At 34.3% G+C, this 23,146-nt stretch overlaps 1 protein-coding gene and 1 long non-coding RNA gene across 3 annotated transcripts in view; one reads left to right on the top strand and one right to left on the bottom strand.

Annotated features, from left to right (window-relative positions):
* abl2 (ABL proto-oncogene 2, non-receptor tyrosine kinase) overlaps nt 1-23,146 on the bottom strand; it is a 68,545-nt gene that overhangs the window by 31,581 nt on the left and 13,818 nt on the right. The window lies entirely within an intron of this gene.
* Nucleotides 1,745-7,889, top strand: LOC147842610 (uncharacterized). Its single transcript, XR_015497728.1, has 2 exons — nt 1,745-3,650; nt 7,178-7,889. It is a non-coding gene; the product is annotated as an uncharacterized LOC147842610 (long non-coding RNA).

Here is a 23,146-nt window from a genome sequence, read left to right as displayed (position 1 = left end):
CAGATTCAGTAAACGAATTAAGATATTTTAGATGAAATCCCAGAACTCTCTCATCCTTCATAGACAGCAATGCCCTTGACCAGTTAAAAGTTTAGATTAAAAAAAGACAATAAACATTGTCAAAACATTCCATGTGATTTCAGCGGTTCAACAGTAATAGGAAGCCCCAAGAACATTTTTGCAGTTTGAAAACAAACTGTACAAGCAACTTTCTTTGAATATGTCTTCCGTATTACGTTTACTACATGCAATACAATACATTGCACTATTCATAGTAAACAAAACAAGTTGTATTATTATTTATTTTTATTTTTTGGTGCACAAAAGTGTTCTTGGAACTTTGTATGATTACAGTTGAACCACATTGAATGTTTTGACTATGATTTTGGTTCCTATGATTTCTGGACCTCTGGATTTCTAGACCGTTGCTGTCTATAGAGGATGAGAGGACTCTGGGATTTCATCTAAAATATCTTAATTTGTGTTCTGAAGATGAGCAAAGGTCTCAGGGAATTAAAACGACACAAGGGTAAGTAATGCCAGAAGTTTCATTTTGGGTCAACTAATCTTTTAAGCAGTGGTTTTAATCTAGGGCAAGCGTAGCATACTAGGAGGCACCAATCTTTCTGCAAATTTGTTTTACAAATAATATATTAACAGACTCTTAATTACAATTTTAAGTTTTAAAAAAAGTCATTAAAAAAATCATCTTTGTATTATTATTATTGTTATTTATTTATTTTAATTAATTAATTAATTTATTATTATTTTTTTTTTTATTAAAACAGTTCCACAGGCCCTTTGGATTTGGTAAAACAGGCCCTGTTTGCATATGACTTAAGATGTGTTTTGGTCAATTGGATCACACTCCCTTTTGGTGTTTTCAGATGTTTCTTTTGACCCATTTCTTCAACATTCTTTAACTGAAGAGTGTATGGATTTTTGTTTTTCAGATTTTTTTAAATCAAATACCTTAAAATAAGCCTCTGCAATTTATACATGACAAAATAATACCCTGGTAGACGTAAAACTACTCTGAACAAGTGTTTATTTTTTTTTACCTTTTTCTTGCATGCCAATCAATCAATTACATCAATCTTGTCAGCCTAAAATGTTTTAACAACTTCCTCAAGCGGTCAAAGGTGAACAAGTGTAACATGTTTTAGGCCCTGTTACAATTGTATTAAGTGTCGTCTACTTGTGATTAAAAAAATCTATGTATAAGTCAAAAGATTGAAGATCACTGACTTCTATAAAAGTTAACCTAAACAAACATTCTCTCATTGTTTTATTTTTAGTACTTTAAGTTTGTTAAAATTACAAATAAATAAATAAACAAAATAATAAACTAGACATTAAACATAATTAAAAAAAAAAACTTACCTAATTGTACATTGTGATAATTTTGTAGGTATACAAACATAGTATACAACATAGTTTATTAAGCAAATTACAAGCATAAATGAGTACAACATAACAAAGATGCAAACGAAATAGACAGTGCTTTATGGTTTACTTGATATTCGAACAGTATTGAGGACAAATGTAACACAAAAGTGTAATGTAATCAAACAATGTAAGTAAATGTAAATAAACACCGTCATTGTAATAAAAAATACAATATATCTTTATTAACCAGTTAAACTCGGCTGTTATTTTGGGATTTCCGCCTGGATTTTGCCTACCCAAAATTAAAAGCTTCCCAAATCCACATGCAGAGGTGTAAATGCAAAAATTTGGTATCAAAACTCAAATTTGAAAGTGTACCTTTTAGGTTCTGTATGGTCTAGGGTGCTGTAATTAATTTTGGTGGTTCCTGCACATGTCTGTAATCATAGGGGAAAAAAGTCTCTACCATAATCTATGCAAAAGGTATTGTATTCCAACTGATGAGAGGTGCTGTACAAGCCACAGGGACTGATCATTGTTTACATATTTCACTATTCTTTTGTTTGATCAAACATAATTCACTGTTTTTGGACCACATCAGACATATAAAATGATTACTTATGCACATCACCTCATAAACAGAGGAGAATGGCCCTAAAGCACACAGCATAAGGTAAGAGATAACAGCTGTCTGTGCTATCTAGGGCTGCTTATTGATCATAAATGTATTGTTTTCACATCTGCTCCATAGAAACACCGCGATTCATTTGGCAACTGCTTTATATGTGGATATAATTCAGTAAAAAGAATGCTAGAACCGTATGAGCACCGGCAAAAGCTTTAATTTGAGCTGTAACTTGTACATGTGTCATATGAAAAGTATAAAAAAGACCAATATAAAATACCCAGCTCGGGTATAAAAAATATGGTGTTTTAAGTGTAAATAACTTTTATACAGAAGAATAAAAACCAAAGTGATGCATACGTGCAAATAATATAGATTCTACACTTTCAAACGAAACTACTTACGGGGGTCTGGTGTAATGCTAGCCCTTTAAATCTTAAAGCGAAAGTCGATGACGTACCAGGTCTGCAGAGTTTAACTTGTTAAAGCGACATATTTTATCATTTCTTTTGCCCACATGGTTTAAATTAGTTTGAAATCTTAAACAGACACATGCTTAAAAAATTAATTGTTAATTGTAGTAAGGTTAAACTTAGCTTGTGTGTCCTGGTTAATTATAATCAGAACAACATTAACAACATTGCAAATTCAGCGATGTGACTATTGAATTGTCACATTTTGTGATTTCGATGCTGAAACGATATATTGTGAAGCTTTATAAAAAAACTACAATTATACATAAAAAAAGGTACAACACTGTAAAAGTATTAAGCAAAAAAGGAGAATACATTTTATTATAGGTGCTAGACTAATGCAATGCATCTCACCTGGCCACTTGTGAACGAATTACTGAAAACATATGTTAAAAACCATGTGGAAATAAAGCAACAAATAAAAAAAAAAATGGTTTAGAACACTGAGTGTGTGTCAGTTTTTGTAAATCTCTATTGTTAATTGAAAAAGCATTACGTAGTTAACAATTCTAAAGAATAGTTACCCTCAATGGTGCTTCAGAGGTGTGAGGTAAACATGCATTAGAGCCCGAGAGCGGTGGTGAAGTGTTGCGCTTGAGAATGACAGCACAAGCTCACCTGTTTATCTGAACGTGTTCAGCACATCACAGCAGAAACCATGTGGTGCAGGACGAGGCATATTTTTAGATCCAGCACAAAACAAAACTATCTGGCCATAAATACCCGCCGAATAATCGCCCTGTGTACACGCACAGAGGAACCAGCGAACAATGATTCCTCAAACAATGGGCCCATATAAACAGAGCTCTGTGAAGGACAGATCCTGTTCATTGGCAATAATGAGGATCGAGCAAGAGCCCTTATCAACAACAAATGCACAGTTGTCCCCCCTGTCTCGCTCAATCTCTTTCTCCTTTCCAGTAAATGCCTCTCCAGTTGAAAAGACTAGTGCTGTATTACTGACCGACAGGCAATCTGATGAATACAAATGGTAATACAGGGAACTTGAGAAATGACCACAAGCAATTAACCGGCTGTCAACAGTATTGATGGAAATTTGTACAATTTCTATTGCACAGCCAAAGTGTAATAAAACTTAAAGTAATGTTACTTTGTTTATGATTTAGAATTATTTAGTTTTATTATGTATATGGTTTGATTTTGTTGAACGAATTATGTTGTGGTTAGGGACTTTAATTATGACACCGAGATTATGAAGCCTACAGGATATATTACGTGTATAGTAATGTCCGTGAAGCAAAGCACGCCAGGCATGGAATGCTAGGTGAAACACTCCAACAAGGCACGGTTACACGGCTGATTCACGGATTCCCCTTTTAATGAGTTTTAGCTTATGGTTTAAGAGAAAATAAGGTAATTTTGATTATTTAATGTAAAATTATTGCTTAATTTTTTAGACATTGGTGTGGTCTTTCAAATTTCGGGATTCACTTGTGTTTGTTTGTTTGTTTTCTCTCTAATTCTTACAGTGATTTATGATCTTATATTGTGTAACGGTACTATGGAATGTGACCATTAAATAAATCGTGAACCATCAGTGAAAGAGTCAATCGTCTTTTAACCATGACACTACACAATGAATGATTCATTTGACACCTTTTAGAGGTAAAAAACAAATAGCTGGAAACAAACATTTCATAGCAATTCATAGCAACTTATTTTAACCATATTAAATCACGTGTGCAGAGTTACTGAAGTTTGTCCTGCGCGCTTGCAGTTTTTTTAGTTACTTCTTTGGTTTGGTGCGTTAATCTGATCGTTACTATTATTCACAAGAAGGTAATGATTCGCACTCAATTGCTTCGTACTGTTTTTATTTCTATTTTTTTTTACAATTTATGGCTGATAACAGACAAACAGACGTTTCGGCACAAAGCCTTCCTCAGTGTGTGTCACAAAATGTAAGAAAAAGTAAAAATAAAAACAGTACGAAGCAATTGAGTGCGAATAATTACCTTCTTTTGAACTATATTAAATCAACATAATATATAAGATATACGATATATGAAACAAAGTTGTGCAATACTTATTATCTACGATAGTGTCTTAATTGTTTTTACAATGTGTGAGAGACATTGTTGAGCAAGCCTATTAGAATGCAGTTAGAAGTTGTCAAAAGTATCGAGTTTGGTACCAATCGGTATTGAAAATTTAATAACGTCCATTTTCCGCTAACATTTGTGCACATACTTAAATATCGATGACACTAACCATTGTGTTCATATGCTCAACAGAAATGACTATGATTGGCCGCGAAGGTTATCGTTTTACCATACTTTACCACTGTTCACCAAATGCAAACACGGATACCCGGACACTGGAGGAGTTCAAAGCCTTGTAGATCAGTCGATCTATCAGCAGACCACTCTTATGTCAGCACATAGACAGAACAGCCTGATCTATGCGGCTTTGAAATGCGTGTATCTGTGTTTGACCTTGGTAAGCAGTGATGGTAAAACGATGACCTTCATGGTCATCTCAGTGATTTCTGTTAAGCACTTGAACACAATAGCTACTCAGTTGATGTTTAGGAATGTGCTCAAATGTTAGCAGGAAACGAATGTTTTTAAAATACCGTTTTTAAAGTAATGATTGGTATCAAACGATACATTTGACAACACTAGTTAGAAGTGACAATGCCAATAGCAAAAATATCCCTAGATGGGTTTATTTATTTTTATATTTATAAAATAAGGCACATGTAAGTAATATCCCACAGGTCGTTTTGTCGAATATCAGCATGTTAGCACAACTGCAAATGCGTTATTGATTTTAAATAACAGTTTACCAAAAAAGAAGCCAATATTAACCAAGTTACATTTTAGAATTAAATAGTTTTTTATCAATAAAAAGAGCAACTCTTGAATGAATCGCTTTTAAGTCAATGATTTAATAAATCATTTATAAAGAAAATCGAATAAGCAATCAAGAACAAATCATTTTAAATGACTGATTCATTGAACTAAGACAGGGATCTCCTACTGGTAGTTTTAGTCTGATTTATTTATCCATAGCAGAACTAAACCAGCCAAGAAACATGCCCTAACCCTAACACCAAAAGACATTTGTTTTTATCAATATCATTAATAATATGTGACAAAAAGGACGAGCTCACAAAACCATGATTCATGATTTTGTCAAGTAGGATGCGATCCTGGATTAATATCTATGCTAATCCTGGAACATAAATTTTATTTAAAAATGTAATCCATACCCAATCCCTACCAATAAACCTAACCATACCTGTAAATTATTTTAGGGGAATATTAGTTTGATAACAATCATGTAGAAGTACATAAACCTTACTGTAAGCCTAACTGAACATAAGCATTAAACATAAACCTTAATTCTGAATGGAATGTTTGTTCCAGGATCCACATAGATGTTAATCCAGGAAAATGTCCTACTTGGTGAAATCAGGGTGATGTTGACAAAACTGGCACCTACCCAATTGTGCAAATTGTCTCTTCCTTTTTCTGTTTAGTTTTCTATTTGCTGATATTCTCAAGAAAAAGTTACAAAAAAGCCTTCAGAAACGTGGTGCATCTGTTGCATAACTGCGGTTCAAATCCAATTCATCCACAAGTAAAGATGTGACAGTCACATGATTATTCAGAAATCATTCTAAATTCATGTGCTAACAGTAACATCCTACCCACTGTTGTTGAAGACGTGACTATGAGCTTGTTGCATTCAAGTGCATACAAATCATCATATACAAATACCCCACTTTAGGGCTGTGCGACTTGGGGAAAATATCTATTTGCGTTTTTTTTTTTTGACAGATATTGCGATTTCGATTTGATTTGTGATTTTAATTTTGTAGTCAAGCTTCAGCTCAATCTGTATTGTAGCTGCTAAAATGCAGTGAGTGTTAGTTAAAAAAAGCAACTGAAAAGTTACCTTAAAAAGTTATTAAAATTTGTTTTTAAATATTCATAAATGAAACACTCATTTTTCTCTAGAGCAAACAATGAGCACAAATAATATGACCTTACCTTTCTCTAAACAAGTTGAACTCAAATTAGGGAGATTGTGTAGCAAAAAAATAAAGATTATAAAAATTCAGAACACTCAGCAAGGCTGATAAGAGCTTTTCTGTAGCTTTAGCTTATAATGTCTAAAACAAAATAATTATCACAGATGCTACACAAAATACCATGACGTTAAACGTACAGCTGTGGTACTCCAAATGACTGAAATAGGGGCGAGACGGAAGTGTATATCTCCAATCCTGCATTTAGATGACTTTTTTAAAATCCTTCTTTGGTCACTGCAATAAAAGGCACCGTGTCTTTAGCGAGGTAGTGCGCTATGGCATTAGTTATCCCCTGAATACGGTTGCACCAGCTGTTCGAAAGTACTTTCTTAAACTGTAAGGTACACACTAGGGGATTTGTAACTACTAGCTAGTTTGTAACTAAATTTGTTAACATGTTCTTAAAGCAAATCGTAGTTAGTAGGTCGTAGGCTCTCCGTACAGTCATGGGTATGGTTGCATTGAATGACGTAATATCCAGTAAAACGCATTTAAATCAGTAAACTGCTTTAGAACTCTGCAACGAATGCATCTTTATATCAGTCCAATGAAAATGAAATGACAAATATTTGTATAGTACATAACATAACAGTCAGTCACTACAGATGATGCACATACTCTCATTGCGAGCCGTGAATGCAAACAAAATACACAGAGTTATTGAAGTTAAACTTTAATTTTTTTGTGTTTTTTTAAAGCAAAATATCCCCATATTATCGTTGTCCTGTTTTTCTTTGATTTCAATTTGTCTATTAATGCTTCTGAAGCAGCAGACGCCATCATCTGTGATTTCATGTTAGTGTTTTTTTTTTTTTTTTTATCATTGGCGTTCCACATAGTTCGGTTGCTCAATTCTGATTGGGCAGAATGAAAGCCTGCTCACTCAATTGCCTAGTAAGACTGTCATGTACAGACCCAATGCAAACATTTGCTCTGGGCGGGGGAAATTGAATAATACATATTTCATATCACAGCCTCTGCAATTAGCTAATCGCAACGTTTCAAATCGCGATCATATATATTATATATATTTATTTTGTTTTAGACATTATTATCTACAGAAAGGCTTTTATCAGCCATGTTAGTTTGCTGAGTGTTCTGTATTTCTATAATCATTATTTTTTGTTTGTATAAGAAGCTACACAATCTCCCTAATTAGAGTTCAACTTGTTTACAGAAAGGTAAGGTCAATTTATTGGTGCTTACTGTTTGCTCTAGAGAAAAATAAGTTTTTCATTTATGAATATTTAAAACAGATTTAAATAAATGTTTAGGTTAATATCTTTTCAGTTGCTTTTTTTTACTAACACTCACTGCATTTTAGCAGTAAGAAGCTATGATACAGATTATTGAGCTGAAGCTTGACTACAAAATTAAAATCGCAAACCAAATCCAAATCGCAATATCGGTCAAAAAAAATTATAAAAAATAAAAAACTATACCATCATCATCATTGAAATAGATTTCTTTTTCTTCTGTAGAATTCTAAATGAATTTACTGTCACTTTTGATCCATCAAACATACCCAAGCTGAACAAAAGTATTAATGTCTATCAAAAAGGTAATCATCAAACCTAAATTGCATCATTCAGAAGAGATCCATCCAGAAATGTCCTTTAACCTGTGTTGAGTAGACTTTAAATCAGCTTTATTCTTGTGGCTATCAATCTGACTGGCTGATCCGAGCACCGGGGGGTTTGTAAAATTGCCTGCTGCCTTTCATTCATCCTATTTTTGACTGAGATTTCGCCTGAGCACTGTGATTTACCTGTTCACTGGAGGTGCTAATGTCCCTCTCCTTGCACTACACCCACTCCCGCAAAGCATTGTGGGATCGCTTAATGCATCTCTCGGGGACTCTCTTTTCCTTTATGCTGGATCAGAAGACCAGAAAAACCAAGTCTGACAGGTCAGCGCGAACATAATGACCTGAAGGATAGAGGTTTTCTGAAGGATCGCTGTTTTGGCAGGTGGAGACTGATCAATATTTCCCTGTGGTGTCAGCACTGTCTTACTGACCTTCAACCTGACAGCACTTAAAACATGCTCTTACACTATTGAAAGAGAAATCTGACGGAATATGAAGCAATCGCTTACATTTATAGTGTGAATTCAAAGGTCTAATAAACAAGCATCTATTGGTGTCTGTTACATTACAAATAAAATTCCATTACAAGTAAAATGACAGAAAATGTAACATTACAGGTAAAATTCTTAAAAGGTTTTTGTTGGATTGTATTGCATTTCTATCATCTACTTAAGATATGTTTTTAGCTGCTTGTTCAAACTACTCATTTAAAATGAGCTGAATTAACACAATTCTTGAGATTTGTTTTGAGACAACTTAATTGTTTCATGTTTAATCTACTTAAATTTGTAAAAACAATCAAGTTAACTTCACTTTGTGCTGAAACAACATGAAGGAATGATGAGGAATCCAGCTTTTTTTTTTACAGTGTCTCTTAAAATGCTATAAAATGTCAGCAATGTTGGCTATCTTCATGGCAAAAATGATTTAGAATAATATAAATATAATAACCATTTAAACAGACTAGCAAACACAAGTTCTAACACATTAGACTATTTACATTAACATAGGATCCAAATTCAAAACCTTTTTCTTCTAGTAAAAATTTGAGTAAACTATTCTTTAAGGGAGTCCACTTCATTAATAAAGCTGCAAACCTTAAAAGCAGAACAGTCCAATAAAATATATATTTTTAACAGAATCATATTACAAAACATGACGTTATTGTATATAACTGTACAATTATAGAAGAATTCACATTTAAAAATATTTCATTTAAAGTCTCTCCAGATAAAAATTGTTGCCTGTTAACATTAAAAACAGGGTATTTCACAAGAATATGTTTAACAGTTTGGTTTCTGTAGCAATTTTTATTAGTGAAATAATGTTCCTACTGATATTAATCTTTATTTTACAGCTGGAGAATCGTGAGAAAAATCATGATTTTTTTTTAAGCAAAAAATAAAAAATAAAAATCGTGCAACTCTAGCATGAGGAACACGAACTGTTGTTGCATGAAACGGCAGAGGAAACTAGCGTTAAATGGTGACCTTATGACGTAAAGCGAACTATGTACTATACTACTATGTACTGTACTAGCTCTGTACAAGACGTTTGGCCAGTGGTGAAATGGTCGTGCGCAACTGAGCCTGGTTTATCTCAAGGTTTTTTAATTCTTCAACTTTCGCCAATTGGTGAAGTTTTTTCCTCACCGCTGTCGCCACTGGCTTGCATAGTTCGGGATCTGTGGAGCTGCGCATCGATGGATTTGCTCTTCAGTGTTTGGACTCTGAGTAGTGATTATTAACCACGCTGAACTGAGCTAAACTGAACTGAACTTAAACACTGAAAACTGAACTACACTGATTCAATTTACTATGATCTTTAATGTGAAGCTGCTTTGACACAATCTACATTGTAAAAGCGCTATACAAATAGAGGTGAATTGAATTGAATATAACATGTAAAAGGGGAACATTCAAAAAGTAAATCATGTAAACACCTTAATCCTATTATTGTCTTATTCAGATTTAAGCAAATAATTTGATTAATGATGTGCATGTAAACGTAGTAAATTTCTTAAAACTTTATGGAGTAGAACAAAACCATGTCTAGGCATGGGTCAGTATAAAATTCTGATGGTATGATAACCTTGGATAAAAATATTACGGTTTCACGGTATCGTGCTCACTGCTCTAAAATATTTTCAAATTCTAAAATATTTTCAAAATCCTTTTCAAATGTCTGGATAAAAAACTAAATATTTTTTCCTCTTTGAAAACAATATACTCTATTTTTGAAACTTTTACAATATTTTGGAGCAGTAAACATGTTTTTCTGCTGGAGATAATGTTGTCCTAAAAAATGTAAATAAAAATAAAAAAAATCTTACACATACCTTAGGAACAGTATTACAGAAAGTTTTGGCGGCTTTAAAACCTTGACTTTTCCAAACCACGGTATACCATGAAACGGTTATCGTTCTATGCATAACCATATCATGCAGTAAAATCATGATTCTGTCATTCGGTTTAAACGCTATGCAAAACATACAGCATCTTGGTGTAATTATTTTAGCAACAGCATCTTGTTTAAATGAGGAATGTTTAGCACTATTCAACACTAAATTCCTTTTAAACAGAATATCTTCTGATGAAGGAGAGGGAACCACCTTTAAATCTGCTTTACACTTTCATTTTTTCATGTATTTATTGATGCTTGAAAACCACTTTTTTTTTCTTTTGGCCAATCTACAAACACGAAAATTACACACCCTACAGCTCCAAGTTACATAAAGGGACTTTATGCAACACTAAACAACGCCTCAAGACACATTCCAGCCCCGTCAGGATTAAATTGCATGTTGTTTTTATCAGAAAAAAATTAACTTTTGCATAATTCCAAAGGTGTGACATCAATGAAAAGGTTTTTTTTTTCATTCATTTGCATATTAACACTTCTAATAAGACCACTGCGCTTTCCCTCATTCCCTCTTTCTCTGCCTTGAGTCATTTTTCTTCAGACCTGTGTGGCTCTTCATCTGAATATTACACACCTCTGTTGACACATGTCTGATCCGCTATTGTACCCTCTGGTTGCCACAGCAATCTGAGAGACTCAGAAAGTTCACGTCCTCCCTATCTGATGAAATATTCACCTCTGATTTTCCCAAACAGGTAAACCGGCTTCCTGCTGCTGTCAGCATTCAAAAACTAAGATCAGGTTTTAGTAAAGAAATGGGATATATATCTTCAAAATGAGACTAGACAGTCCTATGAGGGCTTGTGTAATGAATGAAACTGGTTTCACGAACACAAACAGACATATTTTTTGAGTTCTGCGCAAATAATTATAATAATAATAATAATAATAATAATAATAATAATAATAATAATAAGGATAAAGGATGATGATAATGATAATAATTCTTTACTTTCACATAGTGGTTTTCTAGACACTCAAAGCGCTTTAAACATTGGGGAAATGTCATCCACCACCAGTGTGCAGCGTCCACCTAGATCAGTGGTTCCCAACCTTTTTCTCTGTGGCCCCCCCATGAACAAATACAAACATTGGAGCCCCCCCACCATATAAATACACACGCACGCACACACATATGTGCCGTATATACATATATATATATATATATATATATATATATATATATATATATATATATATATACATATATATATATATATATATATATACATATATATATATATATATATATATATATATATATATATATATATATATATATATATACATATATATATATATATATATATACATATACATATATATATATATATATATATATATATATATATATATATATATATATATATATATATACATATATATATATATATATATATATACATATATATATATATATATATATATATATACATATATATATATACATATATATATATATATATATATATACATATATATATATATATATATATATATATATACATATATATATATACATATATATATATATATATATATATATATATATATATATATATATATATATATATATATATATATATACATATATATATATATATATATATATATATATATATATATATATATATATATATTTACTGTATGTGTGTGTTTATGTGTATTTAGATAGGCTTTGTCTTATCTTTTCTTGGCTTTTCTTCGCCTCTGAAGAATCATTGCATTGACGTTTCTCTGCCATTTTTGTTTTGATTTTGCCTTTGCGAGAAGTTGGACAAGCACATTGCGCAAGTGAGCAAAATGTAAAAAATAATTTAAAGTTATTTATTTTAATTATTTTTACTATTATGTTGGAATTTTAAGCATGTGTGTTGATTTTTTTTTTTTTTTGGTACTTAAAAGTACATATATAATAGTAGGGCTGATTTTGGGAAAAATCATAATCACAATTACTTTGGTCATAATTGTAATCACAATTATTCAAAACGATTATCAGTTAAAGTCAAAATTATTAGCGCTGCTGAGATTTTTTTTTTTATAAATATTTCCCAAATTATGTTTAACAGAACAAGGAATTTAACAGTATTTTCTCTAATTTTTTTTTTCTTCTAGGCTTATTTGTTTTATTTTAGCTAGAATAAAAGCAGGTTTAAATATTTTGAAACCTATTTTAAGGTCAATATTATTAGCCCCCTTAAGCAATATATATTTTTGATTGTCTGCAGAAGAAACTACTGTTATACAATGACTTGCCTAATTACCCTAATTAAGCCTTTGAATTGCACTTTAATTCGAATGGTTGTATTTTGAAAAAATATCTAGTAAAATATTATGTGCTGTCAACATAGCAAAGATAAAAGAAATCAGTAATTAGACATGAGATATCAAAACTATTATGTTCAGAAATAAGTTTAAAAAAACTTCTTTCCATTAAACAGAAATTGGGCAGGAAAAGGGTTGCTAATATTCAGGAGGGCTAATAATTCTGACTTCAAGTGTATACACACAGTTATTTTCCACCCTGCAAAGGAAAGAGAAATAAATACAATAGAATAAAAATATAAAACAAACTGTGCTTTAAGCATCTCCACTGTAAGAAAAACACTTTAGCTACAAAAATCCTTCAGTCAAGAGCAGAGAAACATTTTCTCCTTGTTTGATTAATCATAAAAACAGGCGGCAGCAGGAATATTTTGCGCTTTCTCTTAATGGTTTCTCTTTCACGTCTTTTGATCCTCAACTTGTTTGTTTATTACACAAATGAGGGTTAATATAAATAATCACTAAACACCGCGTTTTGACACCTATTTGACCATTAAAGCGCTCACGTTAAGATGACTTTAGATGTCTGCGCTCCTCTGCTCGTCTCAGTGTGCGAATGCTGACCGGCCGCATGCTTCTGACTGCGTGTGCGTGTAGCACACACACATAGGCACGCGGTCTTTCGCAACACGTGTACAACTGGAAAGGGGGCGGTATATAATGCATATAATCGTTTATCTTGATTAATGCTTTTTTATAATTGTTTAAAATCGAAATCGCATTTTGGATTAATTGTACAGCCCTATATAATAGTGGAGCATTTTTATGCCTTTTTCTACCTCAACACTTATCCTCTCCCGCGCCCCCCTTGTGAACTCTGGCGCCCCCCTTAGGGGGGCGCGGACCCCAGGTTGGGAACCACTGACCTAGATGATGCGACGGTAGCCATGTTGCGCCAGACGGCACACCACAGACCAGCTGATTGGTGGAGAGGAGACAAGAGTGATAAAGCCAATTATTCATGTTTATTTACATAGCGCTTTTTACAATGTAGATTGTCAAAGCAGCTTAACATAGTTCTAGTAAAGCCCAGATTTCAGAGTTGAAGTTCAGTTTAGTTTAAGTTCAGTGTGGTTTAAATTTCACTGCTGAAAGTCCAAACACTGTAGAGCAAACCCACTGAAGCACAGCTCCACAAGTCCCGATCCGAGCAAGCTAGTGGTGACAGTAGTGAGGAAGAAGAAGAAGAAGAAGAAAAAAAACTTCACCTTGAGAGAAACCAGGCTCTGTTGGGCACAACCATTATTCTTCTGGTCAAACTTCAATCATGATATGGGGATGGATAGGAGGTCATGATGGACAGAGACTAGAGGGCAAAATTGGATTCAGGACCTCAGTTGAACATTTTTTCCGAAAGCAGCACTGAGCAGAATAGAGTCCCCTTCCCTATACTGGGGCATTAGGACCCACACAGACCGTAGGTTGAATGCCCCCTGCTGGCCTCACTAACATTACTTCTGACAGCAACCTAGCCATGTGGTCTTCCATCCAGGTACTGACTAGCCGCATCAGTGGGTGACCCTTTGAGAGTTGCAGAGCTAGCTCCCGGTAATGCCAATAAATAAATGTTATGTAATCTGATCAGATTGCAAATCAGTCAATGACTTAATTTTACTTTATTTTTAAAGTAAAAAATAAATGCATATTGGTTATTTAAAGGGATGGTCACCAAAAAACGGAAATTCTATCATCATTAGTTCTATCCACCTTTTTATGCACATTTTGGATTATAACATAAATAAAATGCTTGATGGAAACATCAAGATGGACAAAAATGTTAAAATTGCGCATAAAAATCATGCGCACAACTGAGTAACAAACTTTATATTTGATAAGAAAAAATACATAAACTACGATGGAAACACTTTAACCGAATAAATTCCACTATGCGGATTACAAAAGTCTTGAGATTTTGTTAGAAGTGATCCTGCGAGGATAAATATTTGCATGATGGAATAGGATTAATGGATAAACCAGTGGAACGAGCACATTGTATAACTCCTGAAATGTTGTTTTGGTCATTCTAAAATAGCTTAAGCAAAGACCGTTATCAAAGAGGTTCAGTATTATTATGATCATATTATTATTATTACTACCCACAGAACCAACGCAAGTTCATTGCATGTCAGCATAGTCTTCTGAAGTGCTAGTCATTTATCACAAAAGAAAGAGACGCAGCATCTCCTACTGCAGCAAATTCTGTTTTTCTTTTTCATATTTGGCACCAGTTTATTAAGAAGTGACTTCCTTTTCTGTAACTCGCTGGATGGAAACGCTGCATTATTTGCAAAAACGTTCTGCGATATTCCAGTTTTGTACATAGTTTTAATTCGCATCTTTGGATGAAAACATAGCTACTTACTCATCCTCTACTTGTTCCAAACAGGTCTGAATTTCTATCTTTTGCTGAACACAAAGGAAGAAGTTCTGAAGAATGTTGGGATAAAAAAAGCCATTGAATTCTATAGTATTTTTGTTGCTATGGATTTTGACAGCTGCTTTTTTGCCCCCTATAATTTTCAGAATATCTTGTTTTGTGTTCAACTGAAGAACCACTTGAGTGTGAGTAAGTGGTGAAGAAAATCACCTTAAGACATAATCATATAATTAAAATGTGTGCAACCTGAGCATAACTGTAGCCATAACTGTTTAAACAAACACAATAAAAAATGTTTAAAAAAATCGAGAAGTTTTGTGTTGTTTACAATCTAGATCAACTCACTAACTTACAAGATCATTTCTGGCCAGCTAACCAATCATCCTGCTGACCCATGACATTCAGACAGCATTAGCTTCTTTGTATAATAGAACAATAGTTACATAAATCTCTTTGTGCAAATCAGAAAAGAGTCTGCTAAACCAAGCAATACATTTCATATCAGATGCAAAAACTTGAGAACATGCATTCTCTACAGTAACTAAACCATGGTGGTTAATCAAACCACGTCACCAGGTGAGGGTAACCACAACACCATCCCAGAAATAACACAGCATAAGCCTATTAAATGAGCCTGCTGTACCAGACCTTTGATACTTTATAGAGAATATATTGGTTAAGTTTTTTTTCCTCTTCACTGTCTCCTCTGGCTTGCACGGTTCAGGATTAGTAGAGCAACGCATCGATGAAACCACACTGAACTGAGCTAAACTGAACAGAACTTAAACACTAAAAACTGAACTACCATGATCCAGTTACTAAGACCATTTATGTGAAGCTGCTTTGACACAATCTACATTGTAAAAGCGCTATATAAATAATGCTGAATTAAATATATACGATGGAATCAGCCAAGTGGTCTTTCGAACAGGAAGTGTTGTCAGACTGCGGAGGTCTTGTCTGAACACGAATCATGACCTCAGACGTCGTCCATTTAACTAGCGCAGTTGTTGGGTGTCGACAACCCTTCCTTTTAATGTTATTATGCCATACTAAACAGATCATAACACGTCTGAGTCAAACGTCCATTATCAATGCAAACTGAGCTGTCCTACTGCTCAGGGGTGTGATAAAAAGCATTCTCTGAAGCAGTGAATGTACACTATTAACCAAAAAGAACACTTTGTTTCCGTACCTTCCCATTGAGTGAACATGACGCACCACGTAAATAAAAACACCCAAACATTCACAATATTAAAAAAGCACAAACGGTGGGAAGGGGAACAATGACACTTGAACTAAGCAGATGCTAGGATACTATACGTCTGATGATAATGCAAATCTCCAGGAGTTAACCCTAATCTCCCCTTTGTCCCCATCTCATTTCACCACTGAATTGTGGATTACAAACGCTGCCTTTACAAGATACGTCACAGCGCTCAGACGAGATACACACTTTGAGCAGATGGGATTCAATTGGATTCATTTTAATTATTTTGATGTGTATGTGATCAGGAATGAAAGGCCAAACTGGGGTTTTACCAAAATGTACTTGGAGGGTTTTTAAAGTTATTCTATAGAACTGAAATTACAGGCAAAGACAACAGACTTCATAATAGGGCTGGGCAATTTTTCAGATTTTTTTCGATTAATTCGAATTTACGTTTTAAGACGATTTAATTTTAAATCAAATCGAGAAATCGTGATTTTTAAAAATATATATATTAAATACATTATAATGGCACCAATGCGCTTTGGTTCACTCTATGAAGCAGGAAGCACACCAGAAGCACCTCTCAGTGACGCGCCGCACAGCACCACGCAGCGCCATGGATTTTAGAATTCTAAACAGGTTTCTATACACACACCGGCGCCGCCCAGCCACGATTCACAAAGCAGTTAATTTTTCAGCCGCGCCACAGAGCGCCATCTGATTAGTTTGGTATGTTAAATAGCATGCCAATGTGCGCGTTTGGTGTGTGATAGTTTAAACTGTCATGTGCGCGCCGTGTCGCGGCGCTTCTGGTGTACGACCTGCTTGACTGCCTGTTAAAGCGTGAAGTCATGTAGGATTTAATTGTTGCATTAGTCTGAGTCACGTCTGTGTGGATTATCAAGACATATTACCTCATCAAGTCGATAAACTCGATCTCAACAAGTATGAAGGACGTAAAAGCCTCCCAAGTGAAAAACCGCGCTGATCTTTTGGTTTGAACACTAGCAGAGGTGAGGGCCAGTAGCAGTGAAAATGAAAGTACCCGCCCCTATGATGTCATTTAGCGGACCTAGTTGAAAACCAGACAGATCAGGCAGCATAAGCACATTGGTGCAAAGTGCATCAAATTAGACACACATCTGGTACTTGTATTTGCTCCTGCTATACGTCCACAACTTCACACATTGGGTTAAATAAGTTTTTACAGTTTCCATGTTCAGTCCTTTTCTTCCACTGCATCTTTTTAAGAAAAAGGCAGTAGCTTCAAGTCATTCAATCAGAAGACAAAGTCAAAGCCGTGCTGACAGACAATCTTTCCTAGGCTCAGCAGAACTTGCGAAAAATACCTCTTTATTCCTGCAAGTGCAATATTTACACAAATATTTATTATTCAAATCTTCAGCAACGCTATTTAACTTGTGAACTTGTTTTACATTTATTTACACCTTGACCGATTTTTGTATGACATGGCCATTAAAAATACAATGTTCCTTAACCAGATGGTTTTTCAAGTTACTTTTAAAAAGAATGTTACTTCAGTCATGCTGCTGTAATGTTTTGAGAAGACTAGTAACACAATAAAAAAAAATAAAAAATCAAAATCGAGAATCGGTCAAACTTTATAAAAAACCTAGATTTTATTTTTTTTGCCAAATCGCCCAGCCCTACTTCATACACTTCCATTTGAAACAAGTTTGCTTAGGTAGGGCTGTGCAATATTGCATACTTTTTCTCGAGATTTTTATCCCAAAAAATGAAAAATTTATGATTTAAATCAGTTTCCCCCACTACTTAAAATGTCCTTTTTGTAATAAGATCTTCAGGGTATTGTGCATGGACTTTCAGCATGCACTGGAACAGTTTGCTGCTGAGTGTGACATGGCAATCAACCAAACTTGATTGAGACTAGTAAGCCGAAGGTTAACACAGTTTACATGGGAAATTTACTTATTTATTTAATAATATCTAAAATTGACTAGAAAACTTTGCTTTATGTTAACTGATACAGTATTTTTGACATTTTATAATCAACATTTTACAGCAAAAACAAAATCTCACTTACACCAGAGTTACACTAGTTTTTGCTTTGATTTGCTCGTCAATGTCTTCTGCATATCTGTCTTCTGTCTATCTGTCGAGTGAGATTACATTTTTAAAAATCTGATTCATTTACAACTATTAATTGAAGCATTTAATTTTGGTTTGCTTATTTGTAGCTCAGCAATAAAACAAACAAAACATGTCAAATGTCAAAATAGACGATCTTTGTATTAAAGACCCTTTCCATCATTCTCACTCTCCTATTAGATAAGATGGTGGGCCAAATCAAAGGTTTCAATCGGCCAACTTTGGCCTGTGGGCCCTACTTTGGGCATCTCTGAACTAAATGAATGCTTTGGCATGGTAACCGACTATGTTATGATTAGATGACATGATTGAGCTATAAAAAGAAGCATCAATGGCTGAAAAACACTTCTGTGCATGTAGCCCATTTGCAAGACTGATGTATGGATAAGCAAATTGCATTTATATACGCACCTATGGAAAAAATAAAGAGACCACTTGGAAATTCGCAGCTATTCTGGATTTTGAAGCTATGCGTTTGAGTAAACTGCATCGCTCTGCTAACTATTAATGACATTTATTCCAAACCTAAAATCAAAATGTTGTCATTTAAAACATTTAAAAGATCCTGTCCAGCTGTCCAGTATTGATGTTCTTGTGCACTACAAAATAATTTATCAATTTTTAGTATTATTTGTTTCTTGCAATCAATAACCATTTATTATTATTTATTTTGTCCTTTGTTTGATTATTTTTGTTATAGGATTTGTATGCCATTTGCATTTTATTCAAAGGTTAAACGCAGTGTCTACACTTTGTGTTTACATTATAGCCCGCGTTTGCTGTTATATCAACTCAAATGGTTGTAATACCATGTATCAAGTACCAATGGCCAATTCTGGCTCAGATGCGGCAGCATCAGCTTGCTTATTGCGGCCGCCGCATCTGGCCCGATTGACTTAAGTACGACAGCCGGAGTCTCCGGCAGGTGAGAATCAAGCCGGAACTGGCCCGAGTGTATTTTGCTATCTGCGGTGCGTTGAAATGTGTTGTAAGCACTACCGGACTACCGGTTGCCCCCTCAGTCTCCCTTGATGCGTTTGATTACGCAAAAGCAAGCACCCAGTTCAGGTCGAAGCAGGAGGAAGATATGAGTTAAGGCAGATAGGAGTTTTTGTTCATTTGTCAAATAAATAAATGAATAATTTAGCCTATATGCTTGTTGTGCAAGTTCATTATTAAAATATGAATGACAAGTCTGCAAATTAAATAACGATCAATAATAAGTTATGACGGAAATTTTACAACCCTCTTCATCAAAATGACGGACAATGAGAAAGTGTAACGCGACCTCTCTCTCTCTCTCTCTCTCTCTTTCTCTTTCTCTTTCTCTTTCTCTCTCTCTCTCTCTCTCTCTCTCTCTCTCTCTCTCTCTCTCTCTCTCTCTCTCTCTCTCTCTCTATATATATATATATATATATATATATATATATATACATATATATATATATATATACATACATATATATATATATATATATATATATATATATATATATATATATATATATATATATATATATATATATATATATATATATAAAACTTCTATCATGTTTTTTTATTTTAAACAACATTCTACAGTTTGCTTTGCCAGGCACTGTTTTTTTTTTCACTACATGAAGAAATGCCATATGCAGGAAAATTCAAGTTTATTCAAATTCTTTAAAATGGTGCATTTTAATTTAAATAATCACTAATTCAGCAACTCATAAAACCAAGACATAAAAAATCCAGAACAATGAGACCTTATTCCTGGTGTGGAGTAGAAAACATGAAAAACCACTCATCTGCAGAGAACGGAGACACGCTGTACTGAAAAAAAGTGTTTCTTATCTCCATCACCTCCCCAACACAGAGGAATTACTCCAGCGTGTCATCTAATCCAGACCTTAATAAGGACGCAGAGAGAGGATGGAAGTGGATAAGGCTGTTAAAATGAAGCAGGATTAAGCAGAAAGCACAGGCACACCCTTTAACGCCACATAAACTAACCCTATAACCAATTCGATACATCTAAAACGAACAAATCTATTAAATTAACTTAAAAACTTTGAACCAAGTGCCAAAATAACGTTGTGTTCTAATGACCTCTAGTGGTACAGCAACAACCAAATCGAACCATGGGTCAAAAGACTCTCATCAGGTCTTCACAATGACTCCGAGACTACTTTATAATGCTTCTCTTCAGCTGTTTTGCTTTAAATCTATATCAAGTATCAAAGTGGGTCGTTTAATTTGATTTGGTCCTTAATTCCTATTATCTTGCATCCTGGGAATTCCTCATGTGATACTGCTGTCGACTCAATTCTTTCGGAAAAACTGATATAAAAAAAAGATTTATGTAATGCAATTACAACAGCTGTAACAGAGTTACAGTAGCTCTATCTCTGCTTACCAGAAACAAAATGATGCTTACATATAGCTTGACCAGATACTCAAATCATCCACAAGCTTCTCATAACTCCTCAACAAACAGTTCTGATTAGGACAACTTAAATGAAGTCATTTTACATGATATTATTTAGTAATACACACAACATAAATACACATGTGCCAAAATAAGCCACTAGTTAATTGGGATGTGCCATATTTATAGACTCTGTCTACAATAATAATATTGTAACTTCAAATGTGATAAATAGTTTTTATTCAACAGTTCAACAAACCAAGAACTTAACATGAATTCAGTAATGTTAGACTCCAGAAAAAAAAATGTTTAAGAAAATAGATTCTCCATTAAGCATGGGTCGGAATAAGATTGTGACGGTATGATAATCTTGGAAAAAAGTATCACTGTATTGTGACTTTTGCTCCTACTAAAATAATTACTACTATTACTACTAAAAAAAGTTCCTTTTAAATGTCTGGGTAATAAAAAAAAATAATTGTGGGATATTAAATAAACCACTGCATTGTTAGCATTCTAGGAGATAGGTGTATAGGTGATTTTTTTTTTCAAATGTTTGCCAAATCTTGGGCTGACCAGTAGCTTTTTGTGTCAATTTTGCTGCTGGAGATACTGTTTCCCTAAAAAAATAAATAAAATAGTCTTTGGAAACACATAAAAAAAAAAAAAAACATAAAAATACATATACAGGAATAATATGGCAGAAAATTAACTTTTCCAAACTCCCACAAACCTTGAAACGTCCCATCGTTCCACACCTATTCTCCATCGCTATTCTCTCTTGAATGGATTCTGAGTTTCGTTGTTGACAGCAAAGGATGCTTTAATAATATTAATCCTAGTAATAATAAAAAAAAAAACAACGTGGCCAACAATAACGATGGCCAATGGTTTTGTCACCTCACGCTGGCTCATGTCTCGACCAAAAAGCTCAATTGCAAAATTTGATGGTTTTAAAACCGTGCCTTTTCTAAACCACTGTAAACCTTGAAATGTCCCATCATCCCATTCTGAGTTTGGTTTTTAACAGCCGATGGCGCTCTAGGCAGGTTTTTAAAAGTACACTGAAATGCTCAAAAGGAATAGTGCTTATGTCTGGAGTTCAATGTAAACGCAGCTCACTAGGTTTTATTTGCTTAAACCTATCCTAATTTATCACTGATTTTAGGTCATGTGGTATTTGTAAGGAATTAGATGCAAGCAAAGTAAAGTTGCTAGTAAAGCATACTACACCACCTGCTGTTTAAAACTAGCCTAGAGCGCGGTCTGCTGTTTAAAACCAAGCTCATTATCAATTTTAAGTCTTGTAAACACCAAGCCAAACAACAACTAGAGCTGACGACGCCAAATGGTTTTGTCGCCTCACGTTTTCTCATTTCTGGACCAAGAAGCTTTACGTGAACACACCAAACAGACAGCAGCCGACTGATTCAAGTGCTTTTGGTTTTCTCATTCAGAAGGGGATACTGAAACTTTTGATGCACACATGCAAAGTATAAACAAAGCAGCGTTTAATACTGTCATCAGAGTAATTGTCACTCACCAGAGAAGGATTCACTCGTCAAATGTCCGATAATCTAATAATCCATTTAATTTGAGAAATGTAGTAAAATTACAGTAGGCCTCTTTGTGTTCATTCAGAGCGCTCTCTTAATTCGATATGCTGAAGCCGGCCAACGTGATCTGACGTTAACCCAGTGGTTCTCAATTCTGGTCCTCAGGGCCTCCGTGCCTTGCATATCAGTATGTCTTCTGATTCAGATCATCAACCCGTTAACCGAAAGATCCATGAACTGAGCCTTGTGTGTCAAGTTAGACATAGACATCATTTTATCGATTAACTCGAGTGTGAAGTTTACATCAATTTGTTTAAATGAAAATCAGTTTTTATCCTTACACTTGACACTCCTCTCTGAGTTCACGTAGTTCCCCCGCATTTGCCATAGAAACACAAACAACATGGCAATAAGCAGAGGAGAACTCTGAGAAATGTTCCGCTCTATGAAATGAAAAAAATACAGATGCACAAACACACACCAAAAAAAAAAAAACAGCATAACTCAGGGCTGTCATGCATTCAAGTAGTCGACACATGCACTCTGGTGTTCGCGGCGACCCAAGTTTGGTTCCCGTCTCGA

This window comes from Danio rerio, chromosome 8 (assembly GCF_052040795.2).
Source record: "Danio rerio strain M-AB ecotype USA chromosome 8, GRCz13ab, whole genome shotgun sequence".
Classification (NCBI taxonomy): Eukaryota; Metazoa; Chordata; class Actinopteri; order Cypriniformes; family Danionidae; genus Danio; species Danio rerio.
This window is presented reverse-complemented; position numbering and strand designations above follow the sequence as displayed.